Here is a 12,459-nt window from a genome sequence, read left to right as displayed (position 1 = left end):
CATTGTGTAGCTAGAAAGTGCAGTGAGAAAAAGAAGGAAATGAGCTTTGACCAATCCAGTCAACACATGTGCTAATAGAGTAGCTCGAGAATCTATTTAATAATTAAATAAAAAAATGTATTTTAACTTCACTGAGTATCTACCACTTCTTCCTCCCCCAGTATGCCCAAGCAAACTATATCCAAATTTATACCACACTGCATATCCTAAAACCTATCTCATTCCAACTGTTTAACTGCACACAAATGCAGAGGCAACAGCCAACAGAAAGAAAAATACAGGGCACTTTCTTTCAGTGTTAACAACACGGTCATGGTTACCATTTCTTGAGTTTTGCCACAATCTACAATGTAAATACAAAACTGCTTTTGGAGAGCAGTTTTCCTGCTTAGGTAGTTTTCCTTGTCAAAAAAAAACCCGAAAAGAACAAAAAAGTAGGGGGAAAAGCAGCAACCTTTGCAGAAAAAAAAAAAAAATTAAAGAAATTCGGCATCACTTTTGTCAAGAGTCTTAGAAAGTACAACTTGAAATACAGGCAGTTTACCAGTAAAGAACTCCAAAACGTGGCTGGTTTTGACAGTGAACACAAACAGATATTGTGTTCTTCTATTTAAAATGTGTACTGCAAACCCTGGAAAATAAGTGTTAAACTGCTGAGTGGGGGAAGAGTCCTAGAATAGTGTGGCACAAATGACTAGTACATTTAATTTGCAAATTGTATAGTTATACACACCAGGGAGGCATTGTTAAAGGAAGATGTACACTCAAAATATGGCTCTTCATCTGTGAGGCTGTAGTCCATGTGGGCAATGGTGCAGAGTCATGCTTTGACCAGTGGGATCGCTGCTGGTAGTAATTGCTGGCAGTGGCTCCACATAGACAACCTTATTGATGCTTCCTTGAGGAGTATCTTCCACCAGCCTGTCTGAACCTATGCAGAACTTCATCTTGCTCATTTTAGTGGCATTAATTTATGCCTATTTCAATGTTTTTTTCTCTGATCTGAGAACACTACTGCAAAATGGTCTTCTCTAATGGTTTAGTCCACTACTTACCCGGCTTTAGGCTGGGGTTTGTCAGAGGAATAGCTCGGAGTATCAGTACAATCCCTCCAGGAGCTAACCCATGTGCAAACAGCTGCTGCTACACCAGTCGATATCTTTTGTCACTACACTTACCTGCCTACAAGAGGTAACAGATTGCAAAACACCGGACTTATGCCATTTGTTAATTTTAGATTGATCTTGGACAGCCTGAATGAACACATGCTCCTCTTATTTTAAAAACACGGATCCACAAAGCAACCATGTGCCTAAAATGGCAAATTTATGCCAACCTCCTTTTCTTTACTTGTATAGCTCGTCAGCAGATTCAACTTTGGTCAGGAGTGCCAACGCCTGACAGAAATAAATACCAACACAAAAAGAAGCTATTTCAATTTCAAGCCAAATATAGGAAAAGCATTGTCATTTGGGAGGCAATAGCAGTTTGAGCTTAAAGGCAAACGACTTCAATTGCCAAGATAATAGACAGCCAGAAGGCTCTGTTAAAGCTTATTATTGATGTTAATAGTGTCAGGAAATGTCTGTCTTCAGCCAAATCACACGTCTATCTCCAGATTGGACTACTGCAACAATTTTCCAGTAAATTCAGGGAGAAGACCCTGCAGAGGCTTTGGCTTTCCTTAAATAACAAAAGAAATGGGGGCAGAAGGAAGGTAGGGGGGATCCCATTTCAGCCCAGACTGGAGTATGGTTTTGTCCTGAGTTTTGAACCCCTTCCTCGGCAAAGCTCTTAATGGCTTTCCCACTTACTATGGGTGATCTCAGGGGTGGAGAGCTGCTCCCAGTAAAGTCAGTGAGGCCAGTCTTTTGCTTCATTTTTCCCAATATAAGCCAGAAAATTAAGATTTTGCTACTGATAAAACTCACCCTAATTTAAGCCCTTGAACATTCTGACAGGAAATTTCAAATAATTCTCTAAACATCATCTTTCTCCGGGCACATCATACAGTTGAAAGCTGTAGTTAAGGGACATTTTCTTGACTTTTACTTTCCAGCATTTAGGTACAAAAAGCAAGAGAAAGAGAGAAACGTTTCCACAGTTCACGCAAGATATACTGAAAGAAGGCTGAAAGATGGGTTTGGAATTACAACTGGAAGTAAGGAGAACATCACTCAGTGTCTATGCCTTTGACCAGGTGAGTACTTCCAAGTCATTTCATCATTCCAACCCTCAGGTTTCCTGCTTGAAGACCTAGATAACTAATAACCTGTCTGAAACAGGTATTATCAGATCTAGTTTATAATGACCAGTACTTAGATCAGTCCAGAGAATCTATTTCAGTTGATATGAACCTCTTAAACTTTCTATACAGACTGTGAGAATTAAGTGGCTCAAACAGCACCCACAGTTTGTTGAACACTCTGGGTTGCATGAGAGAAGTTCAAAGGTTGTGTAGGTTTGTATTTTCAAATGCAGGTTTCGTAAACACAAAGAGGAACTTCCAAATATTTTCATGAACAATGCTGTATATACATGAAAAATCCCAAACTTGGTCTGGCTATGGTGTTGTTTTGACATGATAATTAAAAATTAGGTGATGAAAGTTGAATTGTTCCTGAGGGAGAGGAAGATGGGACAACTAGTCTTTTCTAATTTGCTTTTGTCCTGAAAGGACAGCGAAGGAAAAGGTTTCCTAACCTTTCACCAAAGAGTCCCATTAGAGGCAAAGTAAAACAATGTTATAGAAATTAGATTTCTTGGGAGCTTTTATTTATTTTAATCTTCAGGAAGTAGGTGCGTGTGTTTTTTTCAAGAATTCATTAACCTATAAAATTTTCTTACTCCTGCTTCACAAGTAGTCATCCAAGGGAGTAGGGAAACATCTCTTAAAACTAAAATTAAAACTTGCATCTATCTATATGCTATGGCAAGCCTCGAGGTATGAAGAGAACGGAGCCAGAGGACTTAAGCAGACATCTATGGGCGCATAAAACCTGACCTCTCTGTGGAAAGCATGTGAGCTCCCCATCCAGCAGCTCAGAGTCAGTGAGGCACTAAGCTGCCCGCAGCAGCCAATCAGGAGAGTAAAGGATATTTCCATGGTCTGCAACTTTAGTAAGTAGTTTTGCAGGAGCTGTATAATGTTTTTAGTATGCATTGTTACAGTTTAATAGCCAGTCTATTAAACTTGAGGGTGACTCAGTGGAGAACTCGGAATAACCGTTTGCTTCAGGAATGGGCCTAGACATATCCTTTATGGTTTTCAGTGGTTTTATTTCCACCCCTTCTATCGCTCAGGACACCTACATGAAAACGTCATGGGTTTTAAGATCTCTTTTATTCGAGCAAACAATACTTTACCAGACATGACTGAAACGCCTCCTACTTCTGAGGTGATATACAAACAACTCATTATCCTCTGACATTGCACTTAACAGCTGAGGAAATCCGTTACACTGGACAACAAACTGATTTTAGACTCTGTCTAGAAGGAGAAAGTTAGTGGTTGTAAAAACAACATATTTCTGGTTTTAGAATAAAGAATAAGAAAAGGAATTATTAAAATAGGATATGAAGCACCCTTCCCCTCCTTCCCCTGTCCCATGAGTGCATGCACAATTAAGTCGGAACAGAATATCTATCTTTTGGATTCCCTTTTCTCTCCTTTGGGGTTTGCTGTTGTGTTTGGGATTTTTTTGAAAGGAGACATGGGTACGTTTTTATGGGTTTTTCAGCCCCATACTTCTGCTGTAAAAGGACCTTAAAAAGGCAACTTAATGAGCTCCCTGTGCAGCTGTGGACAACAGGGCACAGAGGTGACAGGCCAAGTTATGGCATCAGCAGATAAGAATCAGTATCTCAGGTTGCATATACAACAACGGAGACCTTAGTTCAAGGTGGTCAGCAGCTCTTGATGCTTCTCCTCAGCTGCTTACCTATACCTTTTCTCCCTCTAGCGCCGAAGGGTGTTGCAGGGTCCAGTAGGGTCCAAAAAAGCCCCATTATTTGGCTGTTCTGTAACATGTTGGCAGCCCACGCACTCCCCTGATTTTAAAGGGACTCAGATTTTTCCAGGGGTCTAATTCCTGTTTTGAAATTCATATGTTGCAGAGGCCCTGGCTGTTCAGCAGCTAGCAGGGTAAAACCCTTCTTTCCTACTGATTTGCCCAGGTGCGCACGGTCCTTCCCATCAGTAGCTAACGTGTGGTGGTTATTAAGGGTCAAAATGACTTGTACCTTCCATAAGGCCAGTACATTCAGAAGTCATTCCACACATGAACATAATCATCACTGTTGTTTTCAGGGTAATCACCAGCACAACTAATTGCTGTATTTCAGAGCTCTGCTAGGGTGCACTACTGTGCTTAGGTCTAAACAGGCGGGAACAGGGAATTCAAAAAGGAACGTACAGGCTTTTAACTTCTAATCTTCAATTAAAAACTGGCCCAGATTATGAGTGAAGGTTTTTTATTGCATCAGACAGATGTTTGGTTGCCATAGAGAAACGAGTTGTGGTTCTCATTTCAGTGCCTAGCAAGCCAGTCCTCACATGCCAGCATCCATCCTTATAGCCGGAACAAGCTGCAGTGCTGTCTCAGCAAGAGCCAAAATCTGAAGGGGCACAGCAACAGGACAGTAAAGCCGTGCTCTACTGGCATAGGGAAGCATGCATGCTTCTATCCACTCTAGCTAACCGGTGCTTGAAGGTCGTAAATCTCATACCTTCATTTTGAAGTATAAATAAATTGTCATTAAGGAAGTCCAAGGAATGACTGAATTTATATATGAGCTGATGTGTATATGTATGGCTGAGTCCCAAACTTCCCTCATAAATTTTCTAAATGCCCCTTGGTTACAGTGATATAGTAAGTTATTGCCTGGCCCAGAGAACTGACATTTATAAGTATACTAAAAGGTTTCCTCTTAGGAGCAAGAGGTAAAACCAGTCCGACCTTGCTTGTACACGGTTTTAACCCTCGAGATTGTAAAAAAAAAAATGTTTTCTTGGACCAAGGCTGAGCACACGCCAGTCAACCTCTTTTTTCTTTCCAAGCCTCCATGCCAACTGGTCCCACTCCACCCCACAGAATGGGAGATTCCTCCCCAGGCCACGCTCAGTAGTTTCTCCACACCCCTGCTTTTGTTTATCAGCTATGTCTGCTCTGGGGCAGGCGCTGCAGCACCAGGACAGGGTGCTCCCTTGTGCCCAAGCCTGCGGCCAGGATGGCTCCAGTTGCCCTCCTGCCTTCCTCGGCTCTCCCCAGCCTCACCCTGCCCCAGGGCCACGGCACCCTGGCCAGCTCGGGAGTCCACTACAACTTCTCCCTATGCCTGAGTAGCACCCGGGCACACACAGGTGATGAAGCATACAGGGAGGGCATCTTGAGCCTTGAAAATATTGTTTAAATCCAGCTAAAGACTTTCCATAAGTTGCCATTATGGTCCAGCGTGGCAATACTATTTCATGGTAACGTAAAAAATTACACTAAAAACATTACTCGTACATGTACAAGACTCAAAGGTACCATTTTCCAGAAAATAGTCTGTGCCCAACGTGGCTAACATTTCTTGGGAATCCGCTATAAGCTATATAATTGTGCAAGTGTTTCATAAGAAATTTTACCCTATTTAAGATGATGGAAATTTTCATAACTTCTGCTAGCTCTGATAGTACTGTGCTTTTCTTTTCTCTACAGAATGTGACTTTACTCCCTTAAACTGTTTGAATAAAACATGAACCTTAATCTTACAGTCATAGATTTTGTAATAATTGTCTCTTCTTAGGAAGAAGAAAAAAAGAAAAATGAGCAGGTGCTCCTTTGGGATACCAGAAACTACAGTCAGAAGAAAGCTGACGATTCTTAGAAGAAAACAAATGTATCATGGATAAATGCTTTCTGTGTATAAACAGTTTGATTAATAACACTGCCAGTATGTTCATAGAGGTGTTACACAATTTTGTGGCAAAGATGATATATTATTAGTCAGAGTATGACTTCTTTACAAGAAGGTCACCATTAGCCTCAAGACTGCTTCACTTCACTTAGCTTTGCACCCTATTGCTGTAGTGTTTCCCTTTTTCTGCCCCTTCTTTTATATCTTGAGATTTGTATCTTTATAACAGAAAAAACCCTGTTGAGTGAATAATGTCATAGGTAACGGTCATTTGCTGCCCTGGAGAGGACACCGATGAAAGGACACCGACTCATGTATGCAACCAGCTCCTTCTGAGGAACACAAAACTTGTGTGAAGTTGGATCGGTACACAATTTTGTTGCAGTTAGATCTAGCCTCTAGTCTTACAGAGGGTATCTCCAGCAGATCCTTGAGATTCTGCAATTTAAAATGTGCATCTATTACTCCCTCTCAAAGCTGGGATACATTGAGCACATTGTGTCTTATGGAACACTTTAAAAGCCTTTCAACTGTTCAAAAGCTTAGCAATGACAGAAACCTGGCTATGATAAAATAATTTGTTTAGACTCCATGAAATCATATCAATGGATCTTCTTTCATGTATAATTTTACCTATAGCTAGGATGTACCATTAAAGTTATTTTTTCATGAGGGTCTTTTGTATCCTGCTCTTTACAGGTTGTCATCTCTGGAAAACTCACCTGAGGTAAAATAACCTTGTCTCATAAATGTAATGATTCAAGTTCCCGGCTTGTGAATTAGAAAGAAGTTAAAAAAAAAAAAAAAAGGGGATAAAATTAAAAAAAAAAATGTAGCCGTAAAGATACTGCTTCTACCAGTATACAGAAAGCAGCTGGAGTGTGGCATGTTGTGTAGCTGGATCACCAGCAGAGCACAAATTGTACAGCTGTGCATATCAGACAGCCAAATGTTGTGTTTAAAGCACGCTAATTAACCAGACCATTCCCAGAATAAGGAGAAAGAAATTGCCCAAAGTGATTGCAAAATGTTTCATTCCTTTTCATCTATGCATTCAGCTAAGCAGTTCACATGCCAATAAACTTCAAGCATTTTTAAAGAATGTGGATTACTCGTCCAATTGTTGAAAGATATGAAGAGATTTCTCTAGTATTTGTAGCTATCCTGAGTGATTCTTTGTCAGTTTACAGCATTGTCTTTTCTCAGTTACAGTGGGTGGAAACTAAATATTAAACTAAAGAAATTTATTGACAGTTGTGCAGCAGACCAGATTAATTTACATTGGCAGAAAACCATTAATGGTACTGATAAAAAGAGATGCTTCCAAGGCACCTTTTCCAGGGCACCAAAAAAACTAAGCTGTCCAAATTCTGCTAAATGACGGTGCAACAAATCCACTTTCTTCAAAGGTTTACCAGTAGAACGTGGTAAACTATAAAAGCATCTTCAGTTGGAAATGTCCAATTGCTTTGTAATGAAATAGGATGGACAAACATCAAAACATTTGGTTTAGATCCATTTAAGTAATGAAAAGTGTTCACGCTTATTCCAGTGTTTCAGACTATAAAAAATGGGATGCACATGCTATGATAATCTCATGTCACGCAAGACATCTTGTAAAGCTGGAAATGCTGCTAGAGAAAAGTCTCATGAGGTTTCAGCCCCTCCACTTTAAAATTATATTTCCTCTGATGTTTTAATAAAAGTATATGCTGCACATATGATATTTTTAACATCCACCAACTGCAGAAATACTTTGGTTATATAAGTGATTCAACCTTGACAATATTTGAGTAAACTTGTCCTAACAGGGAGCCAGAAGCTGCTCCTTTTCCGAATGATCTTATTTTAGGGAACGATTGTCTGGACCATTTCTCAAAAGCACGAATAGAGATTGTTCTACAGTTAATTCACTCCCCAGCTGCGGCCATCATCAACTGCCAGCCCATTTCACCAGCAGCCAGAATATATACATCTTCATTTAAAACCTTAAAATCAAAGTGTAGAGCATTCTGGAAAGCAATGCCAGACACCGACACTTTTTCAGGACAAGTGTTTCTCTAACAAATAGTATATCCAGAGCTAAATATAATACACTCTACCATGGAAGTAAGCAGCTACTCTCGCTCTTGCTCACAAAAGTGATTTTCCAGCCAAATGATTTGCTTATTTGCCTATCCCAAAGGTTTACATGGTTTTGGACAGGAAAAATAATCAGGAGACCTTGTCAAATTAGCTTTCCTTGGGGGAGGTGGGATGATACATTGTCAGAGGAGAGTTGTTTTTGTAAATTACAATACTAACAGTAAGCATGTCTATGCAATCAGCTTCTGTCTAATTAATTCAAATCTAATCAAACACAACGTGAACTCCAAGTACAAAGGAATTGATCTTATTGTCAGGACTTCTCATAAATAGGAACATTTGTGATCGCCTTAGCAATTAACAGTGGAAAGTGTAAGAAGGCCGGCTCCTAGTCAGTATAAATTAGCATCGCTCAATTAATTTAAATATGGCAATATCAATTTACGCTTGCTAAGGACTTGACCTCAAATGGAGTTAAAAACTGTGTAAGCAACTATGAATGAAATGTATGAGCAGACTGGGTGAGTAGCACCCAAGAGCAGGTAATACAGTACTGGCCATGCTTACAAACCTATGGACATATGTTATAAATTCTCAGTACATACTTTTCCTCCACATACGGCAGTGTAAGCTGCTCATGAAATCTTAAGTATATCTTTCACCAAGGCTACACCATTAGTGTGGTCATCCACAGCCACAAAGCCCACACAACATCCTCTTATATCATGTCTATTCTTCACGCATGTGCAGTGCATAGACAGAACAAGCGTGTGTATGTGCCAAAAAGTAATCTCTTCAGCATCAGAGTAAGCTGCTAACGAAGGTCTCACAAAGGCACAGGAATGGCCTTTGAAATTAGAGGGGTCTTACAACACAGTACCATCAAGGTAGGAGCAAAAAATTAAAGGAAGAAAGAGATCCAGGAGCCAAAGAACTCTTTCCCTGGAGGAGCTACCCCCATGCAGAGGTGATGTTGCTGTGAAGGCTTCACGTGATGGTGGCTTGGTGGTTGCTCACAGAAGGGTGGTTCTCACAGGGAGCAGGAAGCCCTGCAAACAGTGCAGCTGAAAGAGAAGGGGGTTACTCAGAGTTTTCACGTCCGCAGTCTTTGTTTCTGCAAAGATGTGGAAAATAGTCACTTCAAAAAAATCAGCCGGACGGACCAAGATTTTCCACTGAAAAACAAATGAGACTTTTTTCCAGGTCTTTATCTAATACCCTTTTTTATTTAAAGTGTTTCAGGAATGCTGTTTCAAGCTGACCATCCACACAACACTTTGCAAGAAGAAAGCCTAGAGTCTTCTTCTGCAGGTCAGGCTTCACACAGGACTGATGTCTCCCATAGTGCAATACAAAGCGGTACCTATGACATCTGCATGGATATGGCACCCAACTCCAGCACCAGACGTATTAGAGCACAGGAGCACTACTCAGGACTTTTGAATTCTGTCCCCCGTAAGTTAACGTGTCACTGTGGGAAAATGTAGCTTAATTTTGAAAAGAAAAAAGAATTAAAACATCTCTGATCACTTTAATAAGCTGCTAGATAATGTTTCAACTTAAGGCATGTCAAAATGTCTCTGGATTCAGATTTTTCTGGAATTTTCATTATAATATTTTTTTGTCCTGATTTGAAGAAAAAAGCAAATGTTAAAATACGCGAGTTTCCTGTGGGATAGAAGTTCCAAATTTAGTTCTGCTACAGCAGACATAAAAATATAGTTGTCATAATGCAGAAAGATATGTGTTTTCCATGCATACGCATACTTCGGTACTCCTGTCTTCCCCTGACTTCTCCAAGAGGATTTTTCCTACCCGATATGGCACCTGGTCTTTCCTTGTTAGCCTTTGGGTAGATCCGTGGGCTTGGTATTTGTGTCCCCGGCTTCTCAAACTCGAGAAAAAAAATTAAAAAAAGATTTTTCCATCAAAGTAGATTAAAAGAGACATACCTGGCAACACCAAGTTGCCAGCTAGTGTCATTATCTGAGCGGGCCACCACAAGGAGCTTTTACCAAACCAGCAAGGTACCTTGAGAGCTGGGTTGCAGCCTGTGTTTATCTGCTAGTTTTCATGCCTTTCTCCTAAGCTATTTATGGATCATTCCAATGTTCTGTGGTCATTCTTTGGTGCTACCTCTGCTGCATCCTTGAGAAGAGCTATTTCTAGTTTATCCTGGAACTCCTACACTTTAAGGCATCGGTGCAAGTATTGGCAATTAAACTCATGACAACCACGTAGATACTTTCTTAATTTAGGACCTTTGCATTTCCAACGTTGAAAGGGAGGGCATGTGCAAGGGAACTAAGAAGGAGAAAAGGGACCTTTGAGGGTAACAGCAAAGTGAGAATCATCATCTCCAAACTGACGTCCCAGCCAAAAGCACCTGGGCTTTTTGAGGATGCTTCAAACTCACTGCAGTGCAAACTTCTGGACCCTTGCTTTCGCAGTCTCTTTCAAAATGTAGACCCCACACCCCAGAGTTCCCATCCCCTTAACTCCCTCTTCCCAAGCCTCCAAATCCTTACTCCCCTATCTTAATACCCTTCCTTTGTTGCTTTCCAGCTCAGATCTACCAGCTTTACATCTCCTTCTGTCTCTCACCATCCTGTCTTTCCCATTACAGAGACGTCACTTTTCTTCTCAGTGACCCACCTTCACCTCTGAGAACCCAAACCCTCCCAGGAGCCACTTTCTCTTCCATCTGCCACAATGTGCCTTTTCGTTTCAGATCCCTACCTATCCCATGCCTCCAGCTGCCACTAATACCGCTGATACTTAAGGTCTCCCTTTTCTCCTTTCTGTCCTGGCTACCACAGACAGCCAAATCTGCCAGCCTTGAGATCTGGTTTCACATTGTCTCTCGCCACAGCAGCAAAGTCCTGGCTCCTGGTAGGGATTACCCACATAGTATTTCAGGCTGCCGTTGCCCAAAAAATATTTGTTGATCCAAAGAAAGAATATCAGGACACAAGGCAGCCCTACCCAAAGCAGTTTCCTGTTTCCCCTTAGGGGGTCTTATTCTCTTCTAATTTGCTTGAGGATAAATTAGAATTAACCAATTCTAGTCAATTCATTTAAATGAATATGAAATTTATACTACAGAAAGGGGAAGTCAAGCCTATTTTAATGATGAGGACATTATCCAATTCATTGTACCATACACTGTAACAGTTCTCATACCTTTGGTACGTTTGCTTACTACCAGCACACCCAAAATAGAATGTGCTTGAGGTTATCAAACCATGTTTTCGCCCGCCAAATCTGACTTTACAAGCTTCTGATGAAATGCTAAATACATCAGTTATAAACTATTCTCATTCCACACAGATACTTGGGATCTATTTCAGTTGCAATGTTTTCCTTCTAAAACCTCATTCCCCGACTGAGAAAACCATTTGCCCAGGAAGGTTTTGAGCAAAGAAAATCTCATGGGTGTACGCTATAATTTCCCAAACAGAACATAAACCAGTAGAAATGTCCACACTCGTTTTTTTGGGTAGTAATATACAGCAATTCACATAAACGGCATGAAATAAACTTCTGTGTGGAGCTAGCCTTCAGCTTTAGGCATTTCCATTTCATAGTCAGTGAATACTCTGTCAGTCCCAATCAACTTGGCATCTTGCAGCACAATCAATAAACACATGGCGTTTTAAACAGCAGTGCCTGTGATGCACGCTGCACGGCCTGCGTAGGAACCACTCTCTCACCACCCCCTTCTGTTTTGGTTTGGTTTTAACCCAGTTAAAACAACTAGAGCAGTAGATTAAATATGCATTATGCTGCCATCTGACCACCATCTGAGACCCCATAAAGGCGGATGCAAAGGCACAGTCTGCCACGGTGCCAGGCTGTGATGGACACTGCTGTTTGTCTGCCTCCTTTGCCAGGTCAGGAGTCCTCACACTGTGGAAGCAGTCCCAGCAGGTGATGCTCAGTAACCAGACACTCAGACACTCGGCCTCGCTCATAAAGCAAGGCTATAGATAGTCTTTTTATTTCTTGTTGACATGCTTACTAGCAACATGTGGAATAACTAAACATTCTCGAGTGGTTACTAAATTACGTTTGCAAGGCCTACCCGTTCTCATCATACTAGCTGCAAACGGAAAAAAAAATGCAAGTCTCTTTCATATTAGGGTTCAGCATATTGCATTATAACACTCATATTTTTTTCCTCAAATTAACATGCTTAGAAATTGTTCTAAATCAACTTTCATATACATGTATCAATAAGCATGCACCATTTGTGGTCGTTTTGTGCCTTTTCTGGTAGAGTGGTAAGAAAGGGTTTTAGACGATTGCCAGATATGCAGCATTAAACAATTTTAGCTGGCTCAGCTATTCTGACTGAGGTTTCTAATGCATATTTCAGATGACTTGATACGAAGTAATTTTTAAGGCTAGCTAATTTGAGAGAACAGAGAAGTTTAAAGCAAACCCTCTGTTGCGTGGTTCAGGTCTACAATA

The sequence above is a fragment of the Vanellus vanellus genome (assembly GCF_965231255.1).
Source record: "Vanellus vanellus genome assembly, chromosome: 3".
In the NCBI taxonomy this organism is placed as follows: Eukaryota; Metazoa; Chordata; class Aves; order Charadriiformes; family Charadriidae; genus Vanellus; species Vanellus vanellus.
Note: the sequence above shows the minus strand (reverse complement) of the source record.